This window comes from Vicia villosa, unplaced genomic scaffold (assembly GCF_029867415.1).
Source record: "Vicia villosa cultivar HV-30 ecotype Madison, WI unplaced genomic scaffold, Vvil1.0 ctg.000715F_1_1, whole genome shotgun sequence".
NCBI lineage: Eukaryota > Viridiplantae > Streptophyta > Magnoliopsida > Fabales > Fabaceae > Vicia > Vicia villosa.
In genome coordinates, this window is record NW_026705323.1 from 247,173 (window position 1) to 274,608 (window position 27,436).

The following is a 27,436-nucleotide window of genomic DNA, read 5'->3' on the forward strand; positions in this document are numbered from 1 at the left end:
TTTAAATTCCATGCCTAGGAAATAAAACAACTTTCCCAGATCTGACATTTCAAATTCCTTCATCATCAGCTCTTTAAACTTTGACAAGTTCTCCAAGATATTTCCAATTACCAGCAAGTCATCGATATATAAGTAGATGATTATTATATTTTGTACCACAACCTAAGCATATACACCATACTCAGATTTGCATTTGACAAATCCTAATTCGATTAAGTATGAGTCGATCTTCTTCTTCCATGCCATAGGTACCTGTTTGAGACCTTAGAGTGCTTTGTGCAACTTATATACTTTACTCGCCTTCTGAATCAAAAACCTTGGAGGTTGTGTAACATAGACCTCTTTATCTAAAAGACCATTAAGAAACGCTGATTTCACATCTAAATGAAATATCGACCAGCCTCGACTGCATGCCAATGCTACCACTAGTCAAACTGTAACATCCCAATTTTATTAGCTATTTTATTAGTTAGCTTATTTGGTATTTTTAATAATTATTTGAATACTTAATTATATGTGTATATGTGCTATTTGGGTTAATAGAAATATTATGAGATATTATGTTATTGGGCCTAAGTGGTAGAAATAAGACTTTAAGTGGGATTGTGGGTTAAGCAAAAATTAGAGAAAAGAGATAGTAGGAAAGAGTTAGGTCATTCTTTAATTTTTCATAACTTTGGTAAGAAGAATAGAAGGAAGAGGAGAAGAGAGCATAGAGGAGAAAGAAGAGAGGGTTGTAGATTCTTGAAGAGGGTGGATTAAAATCAAAAGGTAAGGGTTAGAATCCAAATTAATATAGTTTACATGATCGGGTAAGGTTGTATGTGTGTTTTGTGTATAATCTCTATTCTTTCAATTTCTTGGAGTTGTGTTGTTATGTAGATAACCCATGGTAAAACTATGATTTAGCAATCCTTACATGTATGATTATAAGGTTTGGATCTTCACTATTTTGTTTTATGAGATTTTGGGTGGTTAGAGTTGTGACCTAAAACTAAGATTCAATGATAAATTGGAGTGAAATTAGAGGATGGAAATATTTTGTTTTGATAGTTAAAACATGTGTATAACTTGTTCCATGAATGGTGTTGATTTGTTGTGGAAGCTTTGGAACGTTGGGTTGAGAATCAAAAGGATTCGTAGCAGAAAAATACAACATTTTTTGGTTCAGCAACAGCAGGAACCGGTTCCCAGTTGAAGGAACCGAGTTCCCGGATGTTCTGTTGCGCAAAAATTGCATTTTTGGGGATGGGAACCGGTTCCCAGATTTCAGGAACCGGGATCCACTATACCAAATTGTTTCAAAACTTCAAAAAGCCATAACTTTTGACTCGGGTGTCCGTTTGACGCGCCGTTTGGATCGTTGGAAAGTTAAAATAAATTCCTATCTTGTAAAAATGGATTAAGAACCATTAGACAATTATTTAATATAAATTATACTTTTTGTATGTGTTTGATCAGTATGAATTGATAATGATGTTGTATGCTACATGAAATTAGTTGTACGTATTCGAACTGTATGAACCATGCCTTGTGATGAATTGACAATAATATGATTTTATTAAGAAGTTTAATTAACCGTGTCATGTCATATCTTTTGATCTGTAACTCCTTTTATGCGCCATTTGAAGCGTTAGGAAGCCAATGTTATTATCTATGTGTTAGGATAGAATTGGTTGACACTTATTGAATTAATTATGATGTTGTTGTGTGAGTAACATGTAATTATGTATATGTGACTTGTGAATCGATAAATTATGAATAACATTTGTTGATATGTTATGTGGTATGATATTCATGAGGTGTGTGACTGAATGTATGCTATTTAAATGCAGTTGTGGAGAATAATTACTTGATGACTAAATCATTATGTGATAGTGTAAATAACATGTAATGGTGTATGTCATGGATTAATGTTAATTGTGGATAACATGTATTGGTATTTCGTACCATGTGTTAATTGTGATATTTGGAAACGATGAATGCTAGTTGTTATACATTATTGTAATTGTCATATGATAAATGTGTTTTGTACGGTGGTGGAATAATTCAATTAGTTGAATTTTGGTAATATGGTTGAATGTTAAGATTATATGGATAATTCTTAATTGCATATGTTTTGGTAATTGTATGTATACATGATGCTTAGATTTAGCAAATGTATATGTTGTTTTGGGGAATTGTTGAGAATGACATCGATTTGCTTGTATGCTATATGTTATTGTGATTGATAAATGCTCTGTGTATGCTTTATTTGATGATGTATGCATGTTGTGAAACGTTTGGTGGATAATTCGAATTGTGTGAATTATTGTGGTATGCGGTATGTTAAGATTGTGTGATAATCTTACTTGCATATATTGTGAGTCTTGTTGCACATGCATACATAGTGGCTTTGAAATTGAAGAGATGGAACTTTGGGTTCACATGATTGACCTTGATCCTCGATCGGAAATAGAGGCGGTGAAACTTTGGGTTCACATGTTGGCTTGGATTCTAGAGGTAGAATTGGAAGCGGTGAAACTTGGGTTCACAATGGGGGCTTTGGTCTTGTCCGGATCGGAAGCGTGGCTTAGATTCTAGATATTGAATCGGAAAGCGGTGAAACTTTGGTTTCACATGGTATCACATGAATTGAGTCACATTTATTACATTCGAGTCACATTGTGTGCTATGTGATTGATTTTGTATCGACGTGATTGCTTTGTATGATAATTGATATATGGTGTATGAACTTATGTTTTGAGAAGAGTGATGAATTGTGAAATATATTCTTGTCGTGTTTTGCATTTCCCATTATTATGTTTATCTATAATAATTTGAATTCTCACCCTTCTGTTTGAATGATGTTCATCGTGACATCGTGCAAATTCCGACGAGTAGTAGCTTGTCTGAGGATTTACCCGAGGAGCTCCTGAGTTTGTTGTTTGATTAGGTAGCGAGTCATATGCTCTGATCATGTAACACTTTAGGGGTTTTATTTGACTTATGCTTATGTTTGGATATTGCTATCTTGAATGTATTTTGAATCGATACTTTGGATATGTTGTTGACGACTATGTTGCCTAGATTTGATTTGGTTTAGCATAATTGGATATGTTAATTTATTTCGGTAGATGAATATAGTATGGGATATATTCATTGAAATGTTTTGAGTTATAATTCTTCCGCGTGCGATATGCATATTTTATGAAAGCATGACAATTTCAAAATGTGTTACGATATGATTAGTGCAAGTTCGTATGTTTGTTCTAGGTTTTCATTATGATGAAAATAAAATGTGATGCCTCTTTGATTGTATGCATACTTTACTCTATGAATAATATGTTATATTTGGGGTTAGAAAAGGGGTGTTACACAAACAATCTCCAATCTTGCTACTGGAGAAAATACTTCAGAGTAGTCGAGTCTTGCTCTTTGAAGAAATCCTTGAGCTACTAATCTTTCTTTATTTCTTACTATCACCCCATCAGTATTGTGTTTCAGTTTGAACACCCACTTTACGTCAATAGCTTTTTTATGTGTTGGCAATTCAACTAACTCCCATGTGTTGTTTCTTTCGATTGCCTGTAACTCTTCGATTGTAGCTAACTTCCACTGTTGAATCTTTAAGGCCTCGCTATAGTTGATTGGTTCATCACCTACAAGTAAAGCAAACTGAACTAATTCTCCATCTGGTGTGACTTCATCATCACCAGCCACTTCATAGTCTTGAAGTCTTGCTGGAAGAGTTTGAGTTCTTGGAGGTCTTTCGCTTGTATCAGTCACACCCTCTTCGACTTCGACTGTGTCAGGAATATTGTCAACTGCTTCGAATTCGACTGGAGTTTCGACAATTGCATCAACTTCGAATTCAACAATTGATTCTTCGAAGTCAGAGCTCATCAATGTCTTGTTGATTCGATTACTCCAATTTCAATCCCAGACAGAATTTTAATCAACCACAATATCTCGATTCAACACAATCTTTGCATCAACTGGATTGAATAGCCTGTATGCATCAGTCTTATGATATCCTACCAAAATCATAGGTTCACTCTTGTCATCAAGCTTCCTTCTTCTTGCATCAGAAACATGCTTGTAACACATAGAGCCAAACACGTTCAGATGACTCACTGATGTTCGTTTTCCACTCCATACTTCTTCAGGAACCTTATTCTTCAACTTCTTGACAGGGCACCTGTTTAGGATATAAACTACAGTGGAAACAGCTTCACCCCATAAGGACTTTGGCATATTCCTCTACTTTAGCATGCATCTCGCCATATCCTATATGGTTCTGTTTCTTCTTTCGGCAATACCATTATATTGAGGTGTATAAGGATTAGTTACCTAATGACGAACACCATGTTAGACACATAATTCTTTGAACATCTTGGATGTGTAATCGCCACCTCCATCTTTTCTCAAAACTTTGATCTTCTTCTCACTCTATTTTTCGACAAGTATCTTGAATCTATTAAAGATGTCAAATACTTCGTCCTTTCTCTTGATCACATAGAGCCACAACTTTCGACTAAACTCATCGACAAACAAAACAAAATATCTGTTTCCACCAAAGGTATATTCTTCGAATAAACCACAAACATTTGAGTGTACCGCTTCAAGTATGCAGGATGATCCCATTGGCATAGTCGAAGCAAAAAAATTTCTGGATTGCTTTTCGACTAAACAACCTTCACTGAATTTATTAGGCATCTAAAGACTTGGAATACCAATAACCATATCTTGAGTAATCAGTTGATTGAGTGATCGAAAGTTCAAATGTCCAAACCTCAAATGCCACAACCAACTTTCCTTGTGGTCGACAATAGTTTTTAGACATTGTACTTCAGTCGAACTGATCATGGTCCTAAACCTCCTAATCTTCGATAGAGGAGATTTCAAAACCAAATTGTTCTGAGTGTCAAACAATTTTAAAACACTATCTTTTATGACAACTAAGAAACCTCTCTCGACTAATTGTCCAACACTTAGCAGGTTGCACTTAATACCATATACATAGAGCACATCTTTGATCATAGCTTTCCCTTCATTACTCATGTGAATAACTATGTTTCCAGTACCCTTTTCTTGCAACAAACTATTATCATCAAGTTTTACCTTTCTCTTCTTTGATTCGTTGAAATCTGCCAACCAAAATTTTTGACCAGTCATGTGACTCGAGTATCTTGAATCGAGGAACCAAATCTTGGATTCGACATGGTTATCTGCAATTGCATCCATAACCACCATACCTTCAGAATCATTTGAATATTGGTGTGCAAGTTTCGCTCCTTCATCCTTGCCTTTTGTCGATCCATTGTCTTTCCTGTACCAACAATGTATAGACAATGTATAGATAGAATCATTGCCTTTCTTATCTTCTTTGTCCTTTCGCTAGTTTCCTCCTCCTTTCGAGGATTCAGAAGTTTTATCTTCGACCTGCCACTTGTGAGAGTTCGACCAAGGCTTCATGCCCTGAGTCTTGTCGACTTTTCCCTTAAATTTGTTGGAACCGACATTCTTTTTCCATGACTGAGCCTGCAAAGCTTGTATCGAATCTTGAACTCTTTTCCTTTCGAAAATCCTAATCTCATGCGCTTCCAACGAACCAACCAAATCTTCCACTTTTAGGGTTCCAAGTTGATTGGATTCTTGAATAGCTATGATAACGTGATCAAAGTGAGAGGTTAACGTACGCATTACCTTCTCAACTATCATCTTATCAGTTAGGGTTTCACCACAACCATTCATGAGATGGACGAGTTTCTGCATATTCGATACATACTCTGCAACCTTTTCGTCTTCTCTCATCGATAATATTTCATATTGTTGATGCAAGGTCTAAAGTTTGACATTCTTAAATTTCTCACCTCCTTCATTATATTTGACAAGTATATCCCATGTCTCATTCGCCGTGGGCTGTTTTTTGCGCGTCTTATGCATTTGCAGTCAGCGCAAGAACGCCGTCGGTAACCATTTCTAGGGTTTTATGAAAGCCAAACAAGGATTGCATCTATTTTCTCCATCAGATTCAATTTTTTTCGTCAAGCATTGGAAGCGAATTCGGAATGCCATTAGTACTATTCATCTTTGCAACGATTGATTCACTCTCCCTGAAAACACGATCTCTAACGTGAAGTTCTCAAGAACAATAACCGGAAGCTCTAATACCAATTTGTTAGTGCGTGACGCAATTTTAGTGAGGAGAGAATAGAGAGAATAAAGGAAATAAGAATTATACTATTGAATTGAATTGTACAAATAATGATGCAGACTATGACTATTTATATACAACCCTTATTGAGCTTGGGCTTACACAACTTGGATTATATTTGATATTATTAGATTAAATTTGATTTGATATTATATTAATAATGTCAATCTCAATAATATCTAAACAAATCCCAATAATATCTCAACAACCTATTGGTTCAGTGTGAAGAAATAAACAAGATCTGAAAATTTGTCCTCCACAGGTTGTAGATTATTCATGATCATGGTATGTGGCAACAAGAACTTTCGTGGGTGATTGAGACTAGTAAAGGAAGACATTGGAAGGCTAGAATGTTGAAGGCGGTTTTTGCTGAAGTTGTGTATACGTGCTAGAAATATAGAAATGATACGGTATATGAGAATATTGTAAATGGCATAAACATAGGACAAGAGATTATTGATACATTAGTGTACAAATTATGGACGAGAGCTAAACTCATGCAGCATGTTGCTAGCCTCTTATTGATATAGGTGAGGAAGAGTCGAAGGTTTTGGTCTAGATAGCTGAATTTGCTATGTAATCAATATATATATATATATATATATATATATATATATATATATATATATATATATATATATATATATATATATATATATATATATATATATATATATTTTATCCCTTATTTCTATAAAAAAAAATGTTGTCATTTCTTGATATGACCTCTACAGGCTACAGAGAGAGACTGTATATAATATATTTCAAGGTCATATATAATTATTCAATAGATAAAATAAAAAGCCCATCATTGTTATGATGAATATTTGGATAAATGGAAATGTTTATATTTTAATTATGACCATTTTCTAATACTAGTACTTCTTAGACAAAATACTATGAAAATAAATTTTATAATTTACATAAAAGACTAGAGTAGCGTGTTTGCATTAAAACTTTACTATATGGTATTAAGAAATTAAAAATTAAAAACGCCATTTTTGCGATTTTTTTAAGCATTATAACAAACCAAGCCAAATCAATTCTTTTTATTAATTTTATGAATTAGGACCTCTTCTCCTTTCACACATTTTTTTAATATGCAATGAATGTTTGAAAGTTGATTGTAAAATTAAATGGTGTTATCCGTGAACAAATCACTTTTTATAGTATTTAAAGCACTCTTAAATTATCATAGAGTTTGTATGCAGGAATACTCAAGATAATTTAGCCTATACTCGAGTTTGCACAAGACCAATGAAAACTCAAATGTAAATATGATGAAATCCGTATTTTTTTCTGAAGAGGATAGACATTTCTAATGTATTTTTCTGACTCTTAAATGCTCAATTTATAGGCTAAATTGGTGTTGTTTCACAAAGTTGCGACCTTGATGAAACATGCACTTTCAGCAACACTTTTTACCAAAAGTTGCACTATTTCGCCTACAACAACACATTTACCAAATGTTGCACTGCTTTGTCTACTGTAACACTTTTATCAAATGATACGCTTTTTCATTTTTCGTGAATTTTTCATGAAACATAAACTCTAACTCTCATTTTGAGATAACACCATCTAGAAATTCACATAGGTGAAGTTCATATTTTATCTATTTGTCTTGAGATACATATTCTCGACATTGAACATCACTAAGAGCTTAAAAAAATCAATATTCAATATTTAATAGTTAACATTGTCACATAATGCTGCAGAAAATCCAAATCAACGACTTGTTATTACCCATTCAATCTTATGTTAAGATTTTCTTAGATTCAGATTGGGTTGATAGTTTTGTTAGAACTCTTATTAAAGGATTTTCAATCTCATACCTCTTGAGGTAGTCTTTACTAAACCTCTGACTAGTGGTTTAGTAAATGATTGCATCCATTTATCAATTTTCTCATTAAAGAATGTTTAAGTTCTATTTGCCTAGACTTTTCATTTTACACATCACTTATGATATTCATAAATACAATTTAAAAAGTGTTTTTTTTTAAATTATACTATTTTTTAATTTTGTTTAAAATAGGAAATATATTTGCATTATTAATAATCATGGATGAAATTAGGAAGAAAATTAATAATATTAATACGTTTGATTTAGTGACGGAAACAAATATTGTCACTAAATAGTTTCTATCTAACATTTGTGACTGCCAAAACCCTTACAAATAAATAGTGACGGAAATATAAGTTTTAAATTATGTCAATTATTTAGTGATTGAAATATAAATTTGAAGGAAGAATAAATTTAGTGACAGATTTATTTCGTGTCCATTAAATTATGTCATTAAATTTTGGTTAAATTACCTCCAGAGTCCTTTAAGTTATTTAATTGTAACAAATTAGTCCTTTATGTTTTTTTTTACGTGTGAGTCCTTTAGATTAACTAACGCCTGCATAGTTGATCTTTTTCCGAAATCCTTTCCAAAAATGCTAAAGTGATATTAATGGTACTGATATTGTCACTTAACATAGGTCAGAGACCATCATAGGATCATATAATTAAATTTTTCAGAATTTTTTAGTTCAGAAAAGTATTTTAAACTAATTAAAATGCACGCAAAAGAAGAAATTAAAGAAAAATAGTAAAACAAAAAAAATAAAATTCTCATAAAATTACACAAAGTATAAAATGAGAAAAAATATTTTTAGAAATTGTTTCATAATTTTTGGAGCAAAAACGAATTTAATATAAATTTTAGAAGTTAAAATAAAATTAATAAAATAGAAAAAAAATCATTGGTGCAGACATTAGTGGGCTTAGGTTGTCTTTGATGAGTCGCTTGGATAATTTCAAGGGGTGGACGGTTGGTAAGGATACGGTGGTGTGGAATAGCAATTCCGAGGGGATATTTTCGGTATCGTCTTGCTATGAGATATATGAAAAGTCTTGTATTCCTTTTGGTCCTCATCCTAAGCACATGGTTGCCTTTGATTTAGTGTGGGGTATGGATGTTCCTTGCAAAATAAAGGCGTTTGGTTGGCGTCTTTTTCACAGTAGGCTTCCCATGAAGGATCTTTTGGAATTGAGAGGGATGTCTTTGTCCGTGGATGATTTAAAGTGTGTTTATTGTGGTGTATGTAAGGAGAATAGGGATCATTTATTTTTTGGTTGTTTGGTGGTGAAAAATATTTGGAAAGAGATAGCTTTTTGGGTGGGTAAAGGGGCTTTTTCGGTTGAAGAGTGCTTCTCAAATTTTATGGATTGGCACTTATTTTTTCATAGTAAATTGGTGTTGGATAGGAAGTTGGACATTATTTGGTTTGCCACAATTTGGTGCATTTGGTTGGTTAGAAATGCCGCTTGTTTTCGCAAAGAGGCGTGGAGTGTAAACAACATTGTTTGGAACATCAAGTTGTTGGCTTGGAGATGGTCTTTTTGTGGAGAAATTACTCAATCCAATTATTCTCTATACGAGTTTTGTATGAATCCGTTGTACTATCTCTCGTAATGTAATTGGTTAGTAATTTTTTCTTTTTGGCGGGGCTTCCCGTTTTCATCTCTTGTAAGCGGGTTGGAGAACCCTTAGTTCTCCCTTTTAATGATATCTTGTCTTTTAAAAAAAAAAGTTAACATAAATGACTCAAATGTAGTGAAAAAAATATAAAGAACTAACTTGTTACAATTAAAATAACTTAAATGACACAGGAGGTAATTTAACCTTAAACTTTACTAACCTAAAATTCGATACAAATTTAGACGTGTCATTAAATCTATCACTAAATCAATTTGTGAGGAAATTTTGGTGATAAGTGACGCAAAACTACCATCTCTAAATTTAATTTTCTTAGTAGTATTATTTAAACAAGAGAATCTATCATGGAGAAGTTTCTAGTCGAACACAATCAAACGAGTGGAATAGACTAATTCCTAATGGGTGGAGGTTGACTAGGAAAAAAAATAGAAGTCAAAAGAGATAATAAGAAGAGGAGGCTGAGAAAGTTGTTATTGGTAAAACACACATACTTAAAGATTTTATAACATGAAATACTTAAAGGTAGTTCCTAAAGAAACACTAAGATATATTTTATGAAAAATTCTAAACTAATATACCAACAATACGTGCAATCCAAAAATATAATTCATATTTTGTATTTTTTTTCCTATCTTAAAAAGCCATAAATTTAAAAGAAATTTACTTTTTAACTTGACATATTTACTAAGTGTGCTAAAGAGGCATACACAATAAATTAATATGTCAAAGGGGCATTTAATATTAATTATTATTTTAGGAAGTAGTTTTTGCAATTCCATTAGAGTTAAAAATTATTTTATGATGCAAGTAGAGGTTGGACATTATACTAACTTAGTGATAAAACCATTTGTTACATGCAAAGGGAACAATTACAAAAGGGCAATTATGGCTACAAGTGTGAAGTTTATTTATGTTATGATTATTCTTCTTTTTCAATTTCTTTCTACAACAAATGTTGAATGTAAGTCAATTTTATTTTTTCTTAAATTTTTTTATACACAAAAATTTAAAAATATAATTTAAATCATTTTATTGTGTTTTTGCCTTATAGCATGGCATGGTAGACATTGTTCTAGAGATTCGGACTGTCATAAAAATATGTGTCGGAAACCTAAAATACCAAAGTGTATTGGCAACCAGTGTAGATGTAAAGTGCCGGGGTATATTGCACCTGAATAATTCTTTATCCAAATTATATTAAAAAATCTTAAACAAATGTCATTTTAGTTATTGTGTTGACACTTAAAATTAAATTGCCCTATCCTCTTTTAATTCTAGATATATTGCAATGGTCTTCAATTCAATAAATTTTCAATTTTTTTTCTACATTCATTACTATTTATAATAATGTCTTTAATATTTAAATTAAAATTTAATTTTGTATGTTGCTTCAAAAAATATATCGGTCACTGAACCTTAAATGTCGATTACTATTCATTTGACGATTGATAAAAAGATAAGTTATTTTTTGTTACAAAATCGCTAAATTGTATCGGTTGGCCACTAATTCAACAAATGACATGTAATGATAAACAATGAAATAAGTGGCCGAAAATAGAGAATACATCTGAGATGAATCTTGAATGTTTTAAGTGATTTTTACCTCTTGAGGATTAAAATCTTAAATGCAATGAAATTTTTTATGTTAAACATATCAATATATTAAGAAAAGGAATAAAAAATTCTAAATAATTATTGTAAATAGACAAGAGGCTGAAATTTATCTTTTAAAGCTGAATAATAAGTTGTTATTCTATAAAACTTAGAATGCATTCAGTTAACCCACTACAAAGGTTTGTCTTTATTGAGGATCGAAAACCACCGTAATTAAAAATAATCGTGGGTAACAGTATATTATCTAGGATTTACCGACGTTTGTTAGTCTCTCGATAAATACCTCTTTTGATAATGAATAGGGACAAATATAAATTTCCACAATATTATTATCAACAAAATCATAAATAAAATAAATAGTATTACTTATCCACGACTAAGTCGTCGGTTCATGGTGAATCCTTCAATGATAGTTTTTTTTTGTTTTTTTCTATTCGCACCGGTTTCGACTCACCACGGGTGGATCACTATTTCAGCTCGTGCATAGAGACATGCGCATTGGCTAAGCATGATTGTTCCGCCTAAAAATCGAACTCGGTATTCCTCGAGTACGTCCTTGGACGGACACAACAAGAAAATCTGCAATTAGCTACGACAAATATAGCAGCTAGTTCGAAGCTAATCTCTATCAAATAGAGTTAGTTGGAGATTTACTATGGATTAACTACAATATAGGCCGTAACATGGATTGAGCGGCTAATTATCTTGGACAAATGTTCGTAGCAAAATTCCAACTAATATTTATATAACTCTAGCAAAAGCACAACTAAGTTGTAGTAAAACGAAAGCGTATAATTTAAGATTCCCAACTAAACAGCTAGAAAACTACCTTAAAAATATCGTAGCGAATCTCAAGCTAAATTATAGAGTGATTTAATAAAAATCATTTATTTGGAGTTTTATAATTATTTCTAATCAAAACTAATTAAGCTAAATTGTAAACAAAATTATTTCATATTTGTATATCTTCATGACTAATCCACTAATCATTGAAGTTACCAAAACTCAATTTTATATTATCATTGACAAAACCAAAATACATCAAAATCACATTCTATTTCAACTTAACTTATCATAACTTTTATTTCATCACAAATCAGTTTACAATAGACTGAAACTACTCACATTTGATTAACTCACTCTACATTTGCAAATATGCATTTAAGCATTTGACACTACAGTAGTTTAACAAAACAACTAACATAAAAGTGTTGATAACTCGTGAACATCTTATGGTTGGTGAATCAGAGGGTGTGGGAAAGAATCTAAAGTAGTAGTGATGTTCATCTTCTTCATGTCTCTACTTTGGATTCAATTCAACTTCATGACAAATTAATCCTTTGAACTTACCAATGACATATAAGAGTTGTTGTGTCTTTAAATCTATCCAATAATATAAGAGAAAATTGTTAGATAAAGCTCCAATACATAATCACATATTACAAGGCTATATATTGACACACCAATAAACAAATCAACTAACCTGATCAACCATCCTTGGAAGGTTTCAGGCCCCATAAATACTCTTATGTCAGACAGGAGTGTGGTCGATGGCGGAGAGCCAGAATCCCGCCATATCGGCCTCTTTGAGGCGCCGTTATAGCGGGTTATGGCGAAAAAACACGCAATATCGGCTGATATTTACAATTGCGGCAAGCCCAAAAACTGACATATATATCGGCCATAGCGGCCATGCCGCCGCAATTTGATAACACTCACAGACCTTTTGCCAGCATCAAATTTTGACTCAATAACACATTAAATCGGACTACACAGATAAAATTAAATGAATAACACCAAATATCGAAGAGAGTAAAAGGAGAAATTAGGATTAATATCATATTGGATTTTAATTATAGTACACATTACAAATTGATTTACAATTACAGGCAAAGGCCATAGAGTTGATGCAACAATATATCCATCTTTATAAATGTTTTTTCACATTTCAAATTATACTTATGATCTGAAACAATAACTTCTATGTGAAAATACAATGCCAATTGTAGCTAGCTTATGAGAACTAATGTAGGCTTGACAAAAAGCTCCAAAAACAATATCATTAACATTTAAATATTATGAGACAATGTTGAGCTACTTAGACCTTAATCTTAATATCTTCTTCACAGCTTAAACTTATATACGAGTGTTCTTTAACAGTTTATTTATAAGTCCACTAATGTTATTAGAATTGATTAATTGAAAGATTAATTTGGTAATTATTATTTTTAAGAATCTACCATTAGGTTTGTACCATCCTAAGCCAATGTGTTACTTAGCTCCATCTCTAAGTTTTTCAATTCCCAGGTCTGACTCCTTTCACAAGCATCAAACACAACATATAACTAAAAATAGGATTCAATCAAATTTTGATTTAAATGAATGTAAATATAAATATGTAGTTACATACACACATACCTTTATGAAGTTACCGATGTAATCACAAAACACCGTCGAAAAGTCATCTTCCTAGCCCAATTGACCATGACCACTCTACACGGAAGCCAAATTTTCAATAAATTTAGAGTGTTCGAAACAAAATTTTGTACCATAGAAACATAGTTATACACATTGTTAAAAAATTAAGGGTGAGATTGATGAAGTAGTTTTCAAGTTGCCCAAATACTAACCGAAACAAGACAATATCATCATATATTACAAATTAATAAGCTTTGTTCTTAATTGAAGCATGTACTTAGCTAACTTTAACACATCACTGTCACATAATTATATGCATGCATTGATGATCAAGATGGATCATACAATAAAACCACTTGCAGTAACCGAATATTTTGGTTACATGCATTTTAAATGATTTACAAACTCATCTACAATGTAAAAGTTCCTACTATATTAAACAAGACTGTAAGTTTGTATGATAAAAAGCTTTGTTGGAATCATAAATTGAAGAAAAAAATTTAAGCATAAGATTAGGAATTTCATAAGCTTTGTTGAAATCATAAATTAGTCACAGGGGCCTTGCGAGTTTCCCTTTTGGTCTCCAACATTAAAGTGATTACTTTGAGTCATGAATTATAGATAAGAACTGAACAATTACCTCAAGTAAAAAATGTGTTTTATGTTCCTGGTAGTTTGTATTGGAATTGGACTCATATATCTTCATTTTTCATATCAAAAATCACTTTGCTTCTCTCATAATGAATGGAACAAAATTTCCACATACAAAGCTTGATACTGTCTCATATTGGTGGCCCTGCAATAATAGAAGAAAAATATGATTATTAAGACAAACAGTTCTGAAACATCTTATCAATTTCTTATCAGTAGGCACACATTATTCTAATATGAAATTATTGTATCCATCCAATTACTCATAAATTCCTGTTCTTGTTATTGTATAAGCTGGAAATGATGTGGCCACAGAGCTCATGACCAGCTTCTACTGCATTCCACAACTCATTTCATCCTCATAAGTTCCTACTACCTCATATGACAAAAAGAACAGGACAAGTGGAATCAAAATGTTTCCAAGAAAATAACAAAGCATTCCACAACATAAAACATACATTAATATCATCAAGATTTTCACGAGCTACAACTGATGAGTCCTGCAATGCATTTCATAGAGAAATACATCCAAGACAAAATGAGAATTAGGACAATCACACTTTCTGAGTGGGGCTATAAGGTTAAAACCGCTTACACATATAATGGCTTCTTAAACAAGTTAGGAATTCAAATGTTTTATAATTAAAAGATAAAAAATAGTCAACGTAAAAACACCATAAACATTCAAATCTATCAAATTATTCGAACATAGTTAGCCAAAGACAGGGACTTGAATTACATTATACACATCTGCAGACTCTGCATAATGTTTAAACATACAACTCTTTCAATTTATATCTTATGGAGCACCAACACTTCAAATTGAAAGTGTGTATGCTGTCAAGACACAAGACAGCATCGACACCAACACAAGTAATTCTATTCAATTAATTTCATTTCCTAAAATTATCATTAGAGATATCGTGTCGACATTGAATGGATGCTCAATAGTATCATCAATATCATACACATTATTAGCGGCTCTAATCATTTATTTTTCCTATCATCAATATAACAGAAACATACAACATAATCAATTTACATTATTAGATTTCAAATTCCATGTCACCTTTTTTGAAGCTCACACTCTGAGTTTGGAACTTGTTAACGATTTGTTCAAGCAGCTTCACAACTTCTCTTAGAGCATTTCGTGACTCTTTGAAGCTTCAAATATTTTTTCTTCAACTGGATACAAAAAATCAAAACAGAACATGCGGATTTCAAATTCAATCGGAAACCGGAAGAACCTGAAATTGACAAAATACCAATTATAGATGTTAAACAGCTAGATTAGGGTTTCATATGAAAAAATGAGCAAGGATGAGATAATGTGAAAATCGATTGGAATTGGAGAGAGGATAATAGATCAATATGATTGGGACAAGATCTAATCGAGAATGAGACGAATTCGATCGCAGACAGAGACATCGATCGGAGATGCAGACAAGGTCGAACGAAGATGCAGATGATCTTGATTGATGCAGACAAGGACGATCGGAGATGCAGGCGAAGTGGATCGGAGATGCAGGCGAAGTGGATTGAAGATGCACACGAGATCGATCGGAGAGGAAGAGACGAAGCTAGATCGCAAAGGAAACGCATAGTTGAATTTTTCTTTATGGATAATTCTTTTTTTTAATGAAAATAATATATATTAAAATTCTATACATACTATTTTTCTGCGAACTTGTTTTAAAAAATTGTAAAATTGAATCAACAAATTATTTAATTGTTCTTAAAAATGATTTTTATGTTTATGTAAAATTGAAAATGTTTAATATAATCTCTTTTTTGTTTAAAAAATTGTAAATTACATGCAAATTTGTTATGTTTTTTTCTTACATTGTTTTTAACTTCAAACTTAAAAATAAATAAAAAATAGAAAATACAGTAAATTAAGAACTGGTTTAGAAAAAAAACAAGTATTAGCTAGAAATTTTTATTGGTAGTTAAAGCATATCCAATCAGTCTCAAATTAACTTAAATATATAACTGTAGCAATATTTTGGTAGCTAATATGATATTTTCTTGTAGTGGGAGCTCCTTGCCAATGGAGCTCAACCGCTTGGTTAATCCTTCAATTATAGTTGTTACTAAGGAAATTAAAATCATGACAAATATATATAGAATTTAATAAAAACCAATTAAAAATAAGACCAATAATAAATATTAGTTTTGATAAAATGAAAAACTACATACTATAAATGTGTAGAATCTACACCATTCTTATATCCAAAACAAAAATACTCTATGAATGTGACATATACATCATTTTTTTAATGAGATTGTATTTCATCCTTCAGTACCACATATCAATTCCACCAAATCATGAAGATTTCATACCTTCTTATGGCCTTAAGCTGCTTATTTAACAAATTACAGTGCTGCTCACCACTTGTCTTTTCTTCAATTGCTTTTGCAATTTATTCCTGCCATAATCAACACAGATTTTAATCTCTTTGATTAAATAATTTACCATGTTTCACATTCATAGTGTATTTTTGTTTTGGATATGTGGATAGTATATAGTTTTTCATTTTTTTTTCAACTATAATATTTATTGCCCTAATTTCTACAATGCTGCTCACCACAAGAATGTTTATTATTACCTTGAAAATTGTTGATTTCCATTTATTTCTTAAGCAACTTGTGTGTAAGTTCCAATCCTTTATGCACTTGTTCCACAAAACAACAAATGTATCACTAAGTATTATATAAATTTAATCCTTCATTGTTCAATTTTTTTTATTTTGTTTTATATTTTGTTCTGTATTATATTTTGTTTTATATTTTGTTCTGTATTATATTTTGTTCTAAAATATAAGTTGCTTTATATTTTGTTCTGTATTATATTTTGTTCTGTATTATAATACAAATATAATACAGAACAAAATTTAGAACACAAATATCAAGTTTTTAAAATTATCTTTAACATTCAATTTTAACCACTTATATATAGTTGAAGATACAAAATTTGTTCCAGATTAAATTTTCTTGGCCTGCGAAATATACTGAGATATATTCAAAAGAAATATCACATAATCAAATTAAATCTGTCAAGATTTAAAAATAACTTGTGTTAATGTTCTGGTAATGTGTCACAACATCGGTCAAGACATATTTTCTGTGGGTGTTAACTGTTAACCCCTTTTCAAGTGTTACCCCTTCTTTGTGCGACAACACTTCTTTCGGTGCTATCCCTTCTTTGAGCAATTGCATGATTTCGGGATTCAAACCAATCAAGTATGAGAAAACTATGGGTTTGTCTTTGTTCATGATAAATCTCTCAGTATTTTTTTACTTATAAAATTTTGTAAATAATATAATAATTAATAACAACATAAAAAATACAGTTCTAATGATGAATAGGCAACAATTTTACAAATGTGACCTAAAAAAATTTGGACTAAAGGTGTTGTCTAATGAATAGACTACGATTTGAAAGGTGTAGCTTAATCAAAATAGTTGCCTAAAATTAGTTTAAAAACTACAGCCTATTCACATATTATAGGCGGCATTTTTTCGTATATATGGGCGAAAGTACAAAAATCGTAGTTTATATGAATACGCTACGACTGCATATTCCATGTCTAGATAATCATTATTTAAACTCATTTTTATTGTAGTGTAGTAAAAATGACAAAATATTTTAAGTTGTAAGTTAAGTTTTGGATGTGATTGATTCATAAAAATCTATGACTAGAGTTACGTTTCTAGAACTAAAACAGAAACATGATTACTCAATCATGAATCAATTCATGACTTTACTTAAATTGAGTAACATATCTTAAAGCAAATTTGAATTGTAAAAGCTTCATTTGAATCGATCTTAATTAAGCATGACTCGAGCCATGTTTTTTGAAATCAATATTTTCTGAAATAATGCATCATGACACGATTCACATGCATGCTTAACTCGATTCATAAGCACATAAACGCCTGAGTCGATACACCAATATAATGACTCGTTTCATTTTTAGTTGACATTAGTCAAACTCTCATTTTACGCATGAAAATCATTTTAACCTAGTATGAGTATAGGGTTTTATGAGGAATTCAAAAATACAATAAATTTTAAAAACGTTACAATATCAAAACACATTTAATTGACAATTAAAAAAATTAATAGATAAATAAATAAATAAGCAATTTCAATTAGACATGGCAACAAAATTCGTATTCACGGATACTCGTCCGAACCCGCCTCGAAGTTAACGGGGAAAATTCGCATCTATTGGGTTTGGGTTTTGCCCAATTATAAAATATGGAAACGAGTCAGATAATGGGGACACTAGTATCCACCCCGAACCCGTCCCATTTATTTTATTATTATTTATTTTTGATAATTTAGAATATTAAATAAGTAGTCAATGTTTTGATATATATTTATTATTTTAAAATATTTTAAATTTATTTATGAAATTGTTTTATTTTATTAGTTATAATGTAACTTTATTTTAGAAAAAATAAGTATTTTATTAAAAAAAATTGACTTCACTAAATGGATGATGGCGGGGATACCCGAATCCGTTTGAATCAGGTTTAAATTTTAATTTTCCACTTCCGTATGAATTTGGAGCGGAGAACGAAAATTATTTGGAGACTCGAATTTAGGTTTGGGTTTGGGTTTGGGTTTGGGGGAGATAGTAACCATCTCCGCCCCACCCCTTGTCATTCCTAAATTTCAATTACGCGTATATAAATTAATTGGGAGACTGCTATAATAAACTAAAGATTGCTTTCACAAGGGATAAGATAAATATAAATATAATGAAATTCACAATTTTGGTCTACTCATTTGTATTTTTTTGGGGGGTTTTCCCTATATTATTAATATATTATTTGCATTTAAATATACTTAAATATTAAAGATATTATGATAAACAGGAATGAATGTATGAAAAATTGAAATTCTTGAATTCAAGCCATTGCCATATATCTAAAATTAATAAAGAAAAAATTAATCTAAATAAATATTAATTGATACCATATTATATTTCATTTCCATCATCCTAGATTACAAAGTCATAAAAATACAATTCTTAAAATTAGATAAAAAATAAATAAAAATCAATGGTACCAACATAAACACAAAAACTAAATGACAGAAAAACCGTTGTCTTGAAATTGACTACTCTCTTGGATATGATACTTAATACAGAATTATGAAGAACTAAAAAGGTATAAAAGTCTCAGGATCTATACATTTACACCAACCACGGAGACACTTCTCTAACATATGATTTGGACACATTTTTTTATGACAATCTGTTTCCTTAGTACATCGTCTGCTAGGATACCACCCCGCTGTAAGGAGAAAAGAAAATATGATAATATAATGCAAATTAGGTTAGTTAAAATATTGTGTACAAAGAAAGAAAACTTGGAAAAAATAAGATTGGCTTACATTCAACGATTGCTGCAACAAGAAATAGAGAAAAAATAACAATCATGACATGAAAAAACTTTATGATTTTAGCCATATTTCTTCCCTTTCCAATGTAATAAATGGTTTTATCATTTTATAAATACAAATTTCATCCTCTGCTCAAACCAATAAAACGACTTTTTACCTCTTATGGAATTGTAAAAAATACTTCATGAAATTATAATTATTACAAAATGTCTCTTATGTATATTAATGTATTGTATTTGCCTCTTCAATGAAGTTAAATTTTTAGGTGAAATTCAATAACATATACAATTGTCGTTTATTTAATGTTTATCTTTTACAAATGCATGTTAAATATTAGCATGTTAAATATTAAGACGCAAACTAAATATTTGAGTTCGAGTGATAAATGATTTTCTGTTCAGAAACGGAGTGGATTACTACGCCCTATTCCCATAGAAAGCAGAGAAAAATATATATTGACACATTTGAAATGTATTTCAATAATAATGTAAAATTTGAGATGGATTTTGTACAAAATACTTACTTGTTATATATTTTACTAATTTTAAAAATTTCATCCTAAATCTGTGTAAAATTTAAAGACAAGAAAAATAAATATTTCAACGTACTTTATAAAAGATCAAAGGTTGAAACTTAATATATTATAAGATTGTTTTTTCAAAATACAAAACTTTAACAATATTAGTAATGACAACGTGAAAAGTCTTAATTACGTGATAATGGTGTCTCTCAATATGGGGATAAAAGCGTTTTTAGGGGAAGTATAATAGATGAACTTATATTTGAGAGGGAGATTGTTGAAAAATAAGTATATGAGGATGAAAGAACTTCCGCTTAAAGGGAAGTATAGTGAATGGACTCACTCCGGAAGGGAAAATTATAGTGTACAAGTGTGAATTAGAAGTCAAACATTAATTAAAACACTTTATAAATGAGATGACTCATACACCTATCACTATGAGAGTTTATATCTGCCTAATAGAAAATTGCAAACTAAATTGAACCAAGAAAAACACATAAAGAATTTGGTTGAATGTGTTTAGGTTATTTTCTAAAAGAACATCACAGTTTGGTTTGTGGTCCGTAATTTTCAAACCACATCAAACCAATCTAAACCAAATTATGTTAAAAATCTTAATAACCATTATATATTTTTGTAATTAGAGAAACCAACAAGTACTATGTCTATATTTTATCGTATTTTTTATATGATTTTATTTTAATTTACATAACGACAAAAAAATATTATACATTTATAAATACTGATCGTACCTGATCAGAAGAATCGTCAAGGCAGCAAAATCTGGCTTGGAGAGCAAGATGGGGGGGGTACCTGCAAGGTTCTCCGATGCTTAAGTTAGTAGCTATCAGAGAATGAGGGTTGAGAGTGAAGAATAGAATACCTGCCCTCTAGTGAAAGAGGGTATTTATAGCCCCCAGCGCTGGGCCAAGGTTCCCTAATTGGGCCAAATCCAACTGGAGGCCCACGTGCTAGGGAACTGCTAGAACGTCCCATGCTAGGGCTGAGTCAGCAGAAGACTCACGTTCCGGATGATCATAGCGTAGGGTTCGGAGGTGGTTGACCGAATCCCCCGCTGCGTGACGCGTGGTCTTCGCGCGTGGATAACTCCTTGACGGTTATCCAGTAAATGGGCCCAATGAAATGGGCCTGCTCGGCTAGTGAGAGGAGCTGGGCCTGCTCGGCTAGTGAGAGGAGCTGGGCCTGCTCGGCCCAGTCCAGAACAGGAGCCCCCAAGTCATTAGTCTTATGAGAGTGATGACTTTAGCCAAGAGGCTGGCCGAGCAAGAGCACGAATGTTGGTCGTCAATTGGGATCTCGTCGTACGACTACGTCTGCGAGGGAAAAGGTTGCTGCTGGGGATAAGAGCCATGGGTGGTCGGATGGTGTCCTCGAAGACCCGTTGAGGAGATGGCTGTCCCTTGGTTTCCTCTTGGCATGCTTGGTTGCTGCTTGTCAGAGTGTGGTTGACAGGTGGCAGTTTTGGAGAGTGTCATCATTGCAGCGCCGTTTTTGGGTATAAATGCAGACTGCGCCGTTTGGGTTTCCAAAGTTGTTTCGTGACGTGGCACCCTTTCGTGGATGGAGCTGCCTTGGGGGTGTAATCAATGATGGCGTCTCCTAGGCTGCCTAGGCTATCATGACACCCTTTGGCCTCCTTTCCCTATATAAAGAGCGAGAAGACCATTCATTCGTCAGTTAACATTTTGCAAACCTACAAGACTCGCTCACAGCTCTCCTCTTCGTCTCGCACTTCTCTCTTCTGCTACTTCAAGTAAGTTCCTCGTCTCCTCCTTGCTTTTATTTAAGTTTTATGTTTTAGCTTCGAGTGCGGCGGGCAGGATTGATGAGTGCGTCGAGCAAGCTTCATGAGTTTGCCGAGTAGTCGTAGGAGATCGTTATTTCTTTCATGTGTTTGCCGAGTAAGATTTGAGTGAGCGGGACAGGAATAGTTGAATTAGACGTCCATGCTTTAGATTTAGTAGTGAACAATTTGCGTGAGACGAGCGAAGGAGACGGCATGCCTCAGTTAGGGTGTGAGTTTGCCGGGGAGCTAGATGCACCTGCCGTCCATCGCCGTACGTGGCGGCTTTGCTTCGTGGGTGCCTCTAATTTGGCTCGTCGTTGTCCGAGGGGGGTGGAATTCTCTCCTCGTCTATTTTCCTCGCCCTTTCACTTGACTTGCGGTGGAAGGGTGGATTTGACCAGTCGAATTCACTGTTTCCTCTGCTTTTCAGGTAAATGGCCGACGAGAACAAAGACGATGTCGTCTTCGACATATCAGACGGGGATGAAGCTGTTGGTTGCTCGCAGGACGAGGGTGTTCCCGTCGTCGAGATTTCCCCGAGGAAACTTGAGGAATGGGTGGCCGTTGCTCCGAGGACGATTGCATCGCGCTTCACGAGTCGTCCCAAGGAAGCCTTTAACGTCATCGAGGACCTTGACCAAGACGAGGAGCCTTCTTGGGGCGCCTTTGTGCCCAAATCTCACTAGAGGATCTGCTCGCAATTCCCCGGTCCCCGTTTCGCTATGTATGAGTTCGTCTTTAAGGAGGCTGGTCTCCGTCTCCCCTTCACTCATTTGCAACGGAGTGTCTTCAGTTGGTTGCGCCTGTGCCCGTCTCAGCTTCATCCCAACGCTTTAGCGTTCTTAAGGGCCTTTGAGGTCGTATGCGGGTACTTGGAGGTCGAAGCGACTCTGCCTCTTTTCTTCAGAGTGTTTCATTTGCAGAGGTTGCGCGATCCGGACGGCAAGTGGAGTTGGGTGTCCTTTAAGCAGCCGAAGAAGCTGTTCGCCATTTACCAGGACTCTATCAAGCATTTCAAGAGTCGGTATTTTATAATTAAGCCGCTCACTCCTGATGCCGAGAATCATTTGTTCGAGGAGCGCGAGTATATTGAGGATGGGGTAAGGAGAGTGGGCCCAGCTGCTCGGTTCCCGTTAGAGTGGCAACCCGACCATTTCGAGCATGGGACTGACTATTACATCTTCCGGGACGAGGATCTCAATGAGCGCGATACGGGGGGTATCAGCGGCTCGCTTCTTTCGTGGACGGGTTTAGACCGGCAGTATGTACCTATCCCAACGGGGATCCCTTAGTCGAGGAAGATGGAGGTCCGATGCTGGAGCCTCGGCATATCAACACAAAAGCCATCCTCGAGTGTGGGAGTTACGGGGATGCGATAATTTTGTTAGGTGAGATAACTATTTCCTGTTCGAATAATATCCTTTCGGTTCTAACTCTTTATTTTGCAGGAAAAATGGCCGACCTGCATGACAAGATTGTGAAGATGAGGGCAAAGAACAAGGGGCCCATCAAGCTGACCGTGAAGCGATCTCGGGTAGAGGAGGTCAAGGCGGCTGCTGCGGGTGCGCCTGACGGTGGCTCCCCTTCGTCGGTTGGGACGACTTCGGGGAGTTCTCCGGCCGGGAAAAAACAAAAGAACGAGGGGACTCCCGAACTCCGCCCCCTTATCAATGACAACCCGTCCGAGGAGGACATTGTGCTGCCCTCATGTACTCTGCACAGGGGGATCTTCTCCAAGAGGAATGTGTTGCTGGAGCGCGAGGAGGTGAGGCATATAGTCAGGCGTGATTGGGCGGCCCGGGATAAGGATTTGTCCGAGGATCTTGAAGGAATGATGAGGGTGGCCGCCCTGGCCTTGGCCCTCAATGCCCAAAGGGTCTGCCCCCAGAAGGACTATGATGCTCTGCAGACCAAGTATGATGAGCTGGAGCACGAGTTCGAACAGTACAAGGATAAGTACGAGGTTCAGAGCGGCATCGTCGAAGACCTCTGCAAAGAGCGGAACAAAGTCAGGGATTTGGAGGCCGAGGGGGAAAGGCTCCGTGAGCGAATTGCCGAGCTAGAGAGGTCTCATCTCCCTGCTGCCGAGGAGGATGAGGACGAGAAAGCTTTGGTGACCCGCTCCCAGCTTCTGGGAAAGGTGAGGGAGCTGGAGGTTGACTGTGTCGCTACTCTGGGGGTTGGATTTAAAGCCACAGTGGATCAGCTGAAAGTCCTCAATCCGCGCTTGGTGACGAAGGGCATCGGTCCGTACAACAAGGTTGTGGACGGTCGGATTGAGTCAAATCCGGAGTTCGAGGACTGGGAAGATGAGCAGGAGTCCCAGGGTGAGGACGACGGTGCCGAGGAGGAGGATTGTGATGTCTAGACAATTTCTTGATAGTGGCCTGCGTGCCCGCCGTTTTGTGGCCTGCGTGCCAATGTTTTGTGGCCTGCGTGCCAATGTAGTTAGTTGGGCGATGCCCGGATAGTTTTTGTAATATTTGGATATCCCCGGCCAGTTTGGTCGGTTTTTAATATTGTTCTGCGTTTTATGTTCCAATATTTATGCTTATCTGTTAATCGAATATTTATGTTTGTGCTCGGCCGAGGATTATGGCCCGGGTTTGTGGGGAACGGTCCGGGTGCGCAGAGCAGGTGTGCGCTATAAGCGAGCTCGAGGCCGCGGTCGGGGCCAGGCGCTCGCGGCGTGAACGATCCCATCGCAAGCTGGGGTTCTGCCGTGCAGGTACTTCCGCGGAGGGTCTGTGTGTAAGGCCCGCCGCGTAGTCGGCTTTGCCTCCTGGTAGGGTTATCCGACTGAAGCTGTCGTGGAGCATACGCGCTTGTACCATGGCGCGAGTCCTTGCCTTGCTTTCCTCGTGTTCGTTACGAGCGGCCGGGTAGCGTTAGGTTGTTTCTAACTGTAGTAGCATCTGAGTTTTTCAGCGTTCCATGGTCGAGCAAGTTTTTCGCCGAGAAGGTTTTCGAGGTAATATGCCCCGTTTTCGGTTTTATCATATACTCGATACGGACCTTCCCAGTTCGGGGCTAGTTTGCCCTCGCGCGAATCTTTCATGTTTCTGCGGAGGACCAAGTCTCCAATTTCGAACCCGCGTTTGATAACTTTAGTGCTATGGCGTAAGGCTATTTGTTGTTTCAGTTTCGCTTCTCGGAGGGAGGATCATGTCCGGATTTCCTCGACCATGTCGAGCTCTTCTCTCATAGCTTCGTCATTGAGTTCCTCTTCGAGAGGTGACTCAGTTCGACGAGATGGTTCTCGGATCTCCACGGGGATCACGGCTTCGGTGCCGTAGGTTAACCTGAACGGTGTTTCGCCTGTGGTCGAGTGTGGGGTCGTCCTGTACGCCCAGAGGACGCTGTGTAACTCTTCGACCCAAGCCTTTTTTGCCTCGCCCAACCTTCTCTTCAGTCCACGGAGAATGACCCGGTTGGCGGCTTCAGCTTGTCCGTTCGTTTGAGGGTGTTCGACCGAAGTGAAGTGCTGTTTTGTCCCGAGTTTGGTTACGAACTCCTGGAATTTTTTGTCCGTGAACTGGGTGCCGTTATCGGTAATGATCGCCTGTGGCACCCCAAACCGAGCGAGTATGTTCCGCTTATAAAAGCGGAGCACGTTTTGGGACGTGATTTTGGCGAGCGCTTCGGCTTCTATCCATTTCGTGAAGTAATCCACAGCGACCACTAGGTATTTATTTTGGTAAGACCCGACCGGGAAAGGTCCGAGGAGGTCCATTCCCCATGTGGAGAAAGGCCAAGGCGAGGAGAGAGATTTGAGCTCGTTCGGGGGCGCCAGGTGCATGTCGGCGTGTCGCTGACATTTATCGCATTTCTCGACGTATTCTTTGGCATCTTGCTGCATGGTCGGCCAATAGTAGCCGGCTCTGAGGGCTTTCCTCGCCAGTGATCGTCCGCCGAGGTGTTGGCCATTGATTCCTTCGTGAAGCTCTTGGAGTACCTCAAGTGCTTGTGAAGCGTCGACGCATTTGAGGAGAGGGATGGAGAAGCCTCGTCGGTACAGTTTGTGTTCGAGGATAGTATACGAACAGGCTCGTCTTTTAATCGCTGAGGCTTCCTTTGCCTCAGCGGGGAGTTCGTCTTTCGTGAGGAAGTTATATATTGGGGTCATCCAGCAGTGGTCGTCCCCGATAGCGAATATTTGTGGAGCCCGCGCGTTTTCGCCTATGCTTGGCCTGGGTAGGATTTCTTGGATGACCGACTTGTTTCCTCCTTTCTTTCTCGTGCTCGCAAGTTTGGATAACACATCGGCGCGCGAGTTGTGTTCTCGGGGGATATGCTCGACTTCTGCTTTGAATTTTTTCATCTTATCCTTGACGAGCATGAGGTACTCGGCGAGTACGTCGTTTTTGGCTTGGTAATCGCCGCTGATGTGGGATGCAACGAGTTGGGAGTCTGTGTAGATCTTGACCTCGCGTGCGCCCACATCCTCGGCAAGTCTCAGACCTGCAAGGAGGGCTTCGTATTCGGCCTGGTTGTTCGACGTGTTGAAAGATAGGACTAAAGATACTTCGATGATGAGTCCTTCGTCGTTTTCTAGGATAATTCCTGCCCCGCTTCCTGAATTGCTTGAGGCGCCATCTACGTAAATGGTCCATTTGTTCTTGGTCGGATCCGGGGAGTCGGCCATCGAGGTCATCTCTGCCACGAAGTCTGCCAAAGCCTGAGCTTTTAATGCCTTCCTGTTTTCGTACTGTATGTCGAACTCCGATAGCTCGAGGGACCACCTCAGCATCCTGCCGGCCATATCTGGTCGGCTGAGGAGCTGCTTGATGGGTTGATCTGTTCGGACGAAGATGGTGTGGGCGAGGAAATAGTACCGCAGCCTTCTGGCCGCTATTACTAGGGTCATGGCGACTTTCTCGATCTGTTGGTATCGCACCTCGGGGCCTTGCAGGGCTTTGCTGGTGAAATATACGGGCTTTTGCCCGCTTTCGTTTTCTCGGATCAGAGCCGCGCTGACTGCCTCGTTTGAAACGGCTAAGTACAGGTATAGAGGCTCGTTGTTATCGGGTCGAGAAAGGACGAGCGGTTTGGAGAGCACTTGTTTGAGGTGTGAAAGTGCTCGCTCGCATTCCTCGGACCATTCAAAGGTCGCTTCTTTTCGTAGTAGTTTAAAGAAAGGGAGTGCGTGTTGGGCGGATTTCGCGACGAAACACGATAGTGCGGTGAGCATCCCGTTCAAGACTTGGATGGATTTTTTATTGTTAGGAATGGGTAGTTCGGAGAATGCTCGGCATTTGTCCGGGTTGGCTTCTATTCCTCGTACGGTCAAGTAGAAACCGAGGAATTTGCCTGCGCGGACGCCGAAAGT

The 27,436-nt window shown here is 36.0% G+C and overlaps 2 long non-coding RNA genes across 5 annotated transcripts; both read right to left on the minus strand.

Annotated features, from left to right (window-relative positions):
* Positions 1–12,201: 12,201 nt before the first annotated feature.
* On the minus strand, positions 12,202–15,997 carry LOC131630671 (uncharacterized). 4 transcript variants are annotated; one of them, XR_009292387.1, is made up of 5 exons: positions 15,434–15,997; positions 14,354–14,509; positions 13,714–13,788; positions 12,779–13,063; positions 12,202–12,678 (listed from the first exon to the last, which is right to left on the minus strand). It is a non-coding gene; the product is annotated as an uncharacterized LOC131630671 (long non-coding RNA). The 4 variants fall into 4 exon arrangements; XR_009292388.1 differs by having other exon boundaries at positions 12,203–12,678; positions 12,779–13,018; XR_009292386.1 differs by lacking the exon at positions 12,779–13,063 and having other exon boundaries at positions 12,247–12,678; positions 15,434–15,989.
* A 3,333-nt stretch (positions 15,998–19,330) lies between these two features.
* Positions 19,331–19,924, minus strand: LOC131630685 (uncharacterized). Its single transcript, XR_009292404.1, has 2 exons — positions 19,772–19,924; positions 19,331–19,671 (listed from the first exon to the last, which is right to left on the minus strand). It is a non-coding gene; the product is annotated as an uncharacterized LOC131630685 (long non-coding RNA).
* Positions 19,925–27,436: the final 7,512 nt, after the last annotated feature.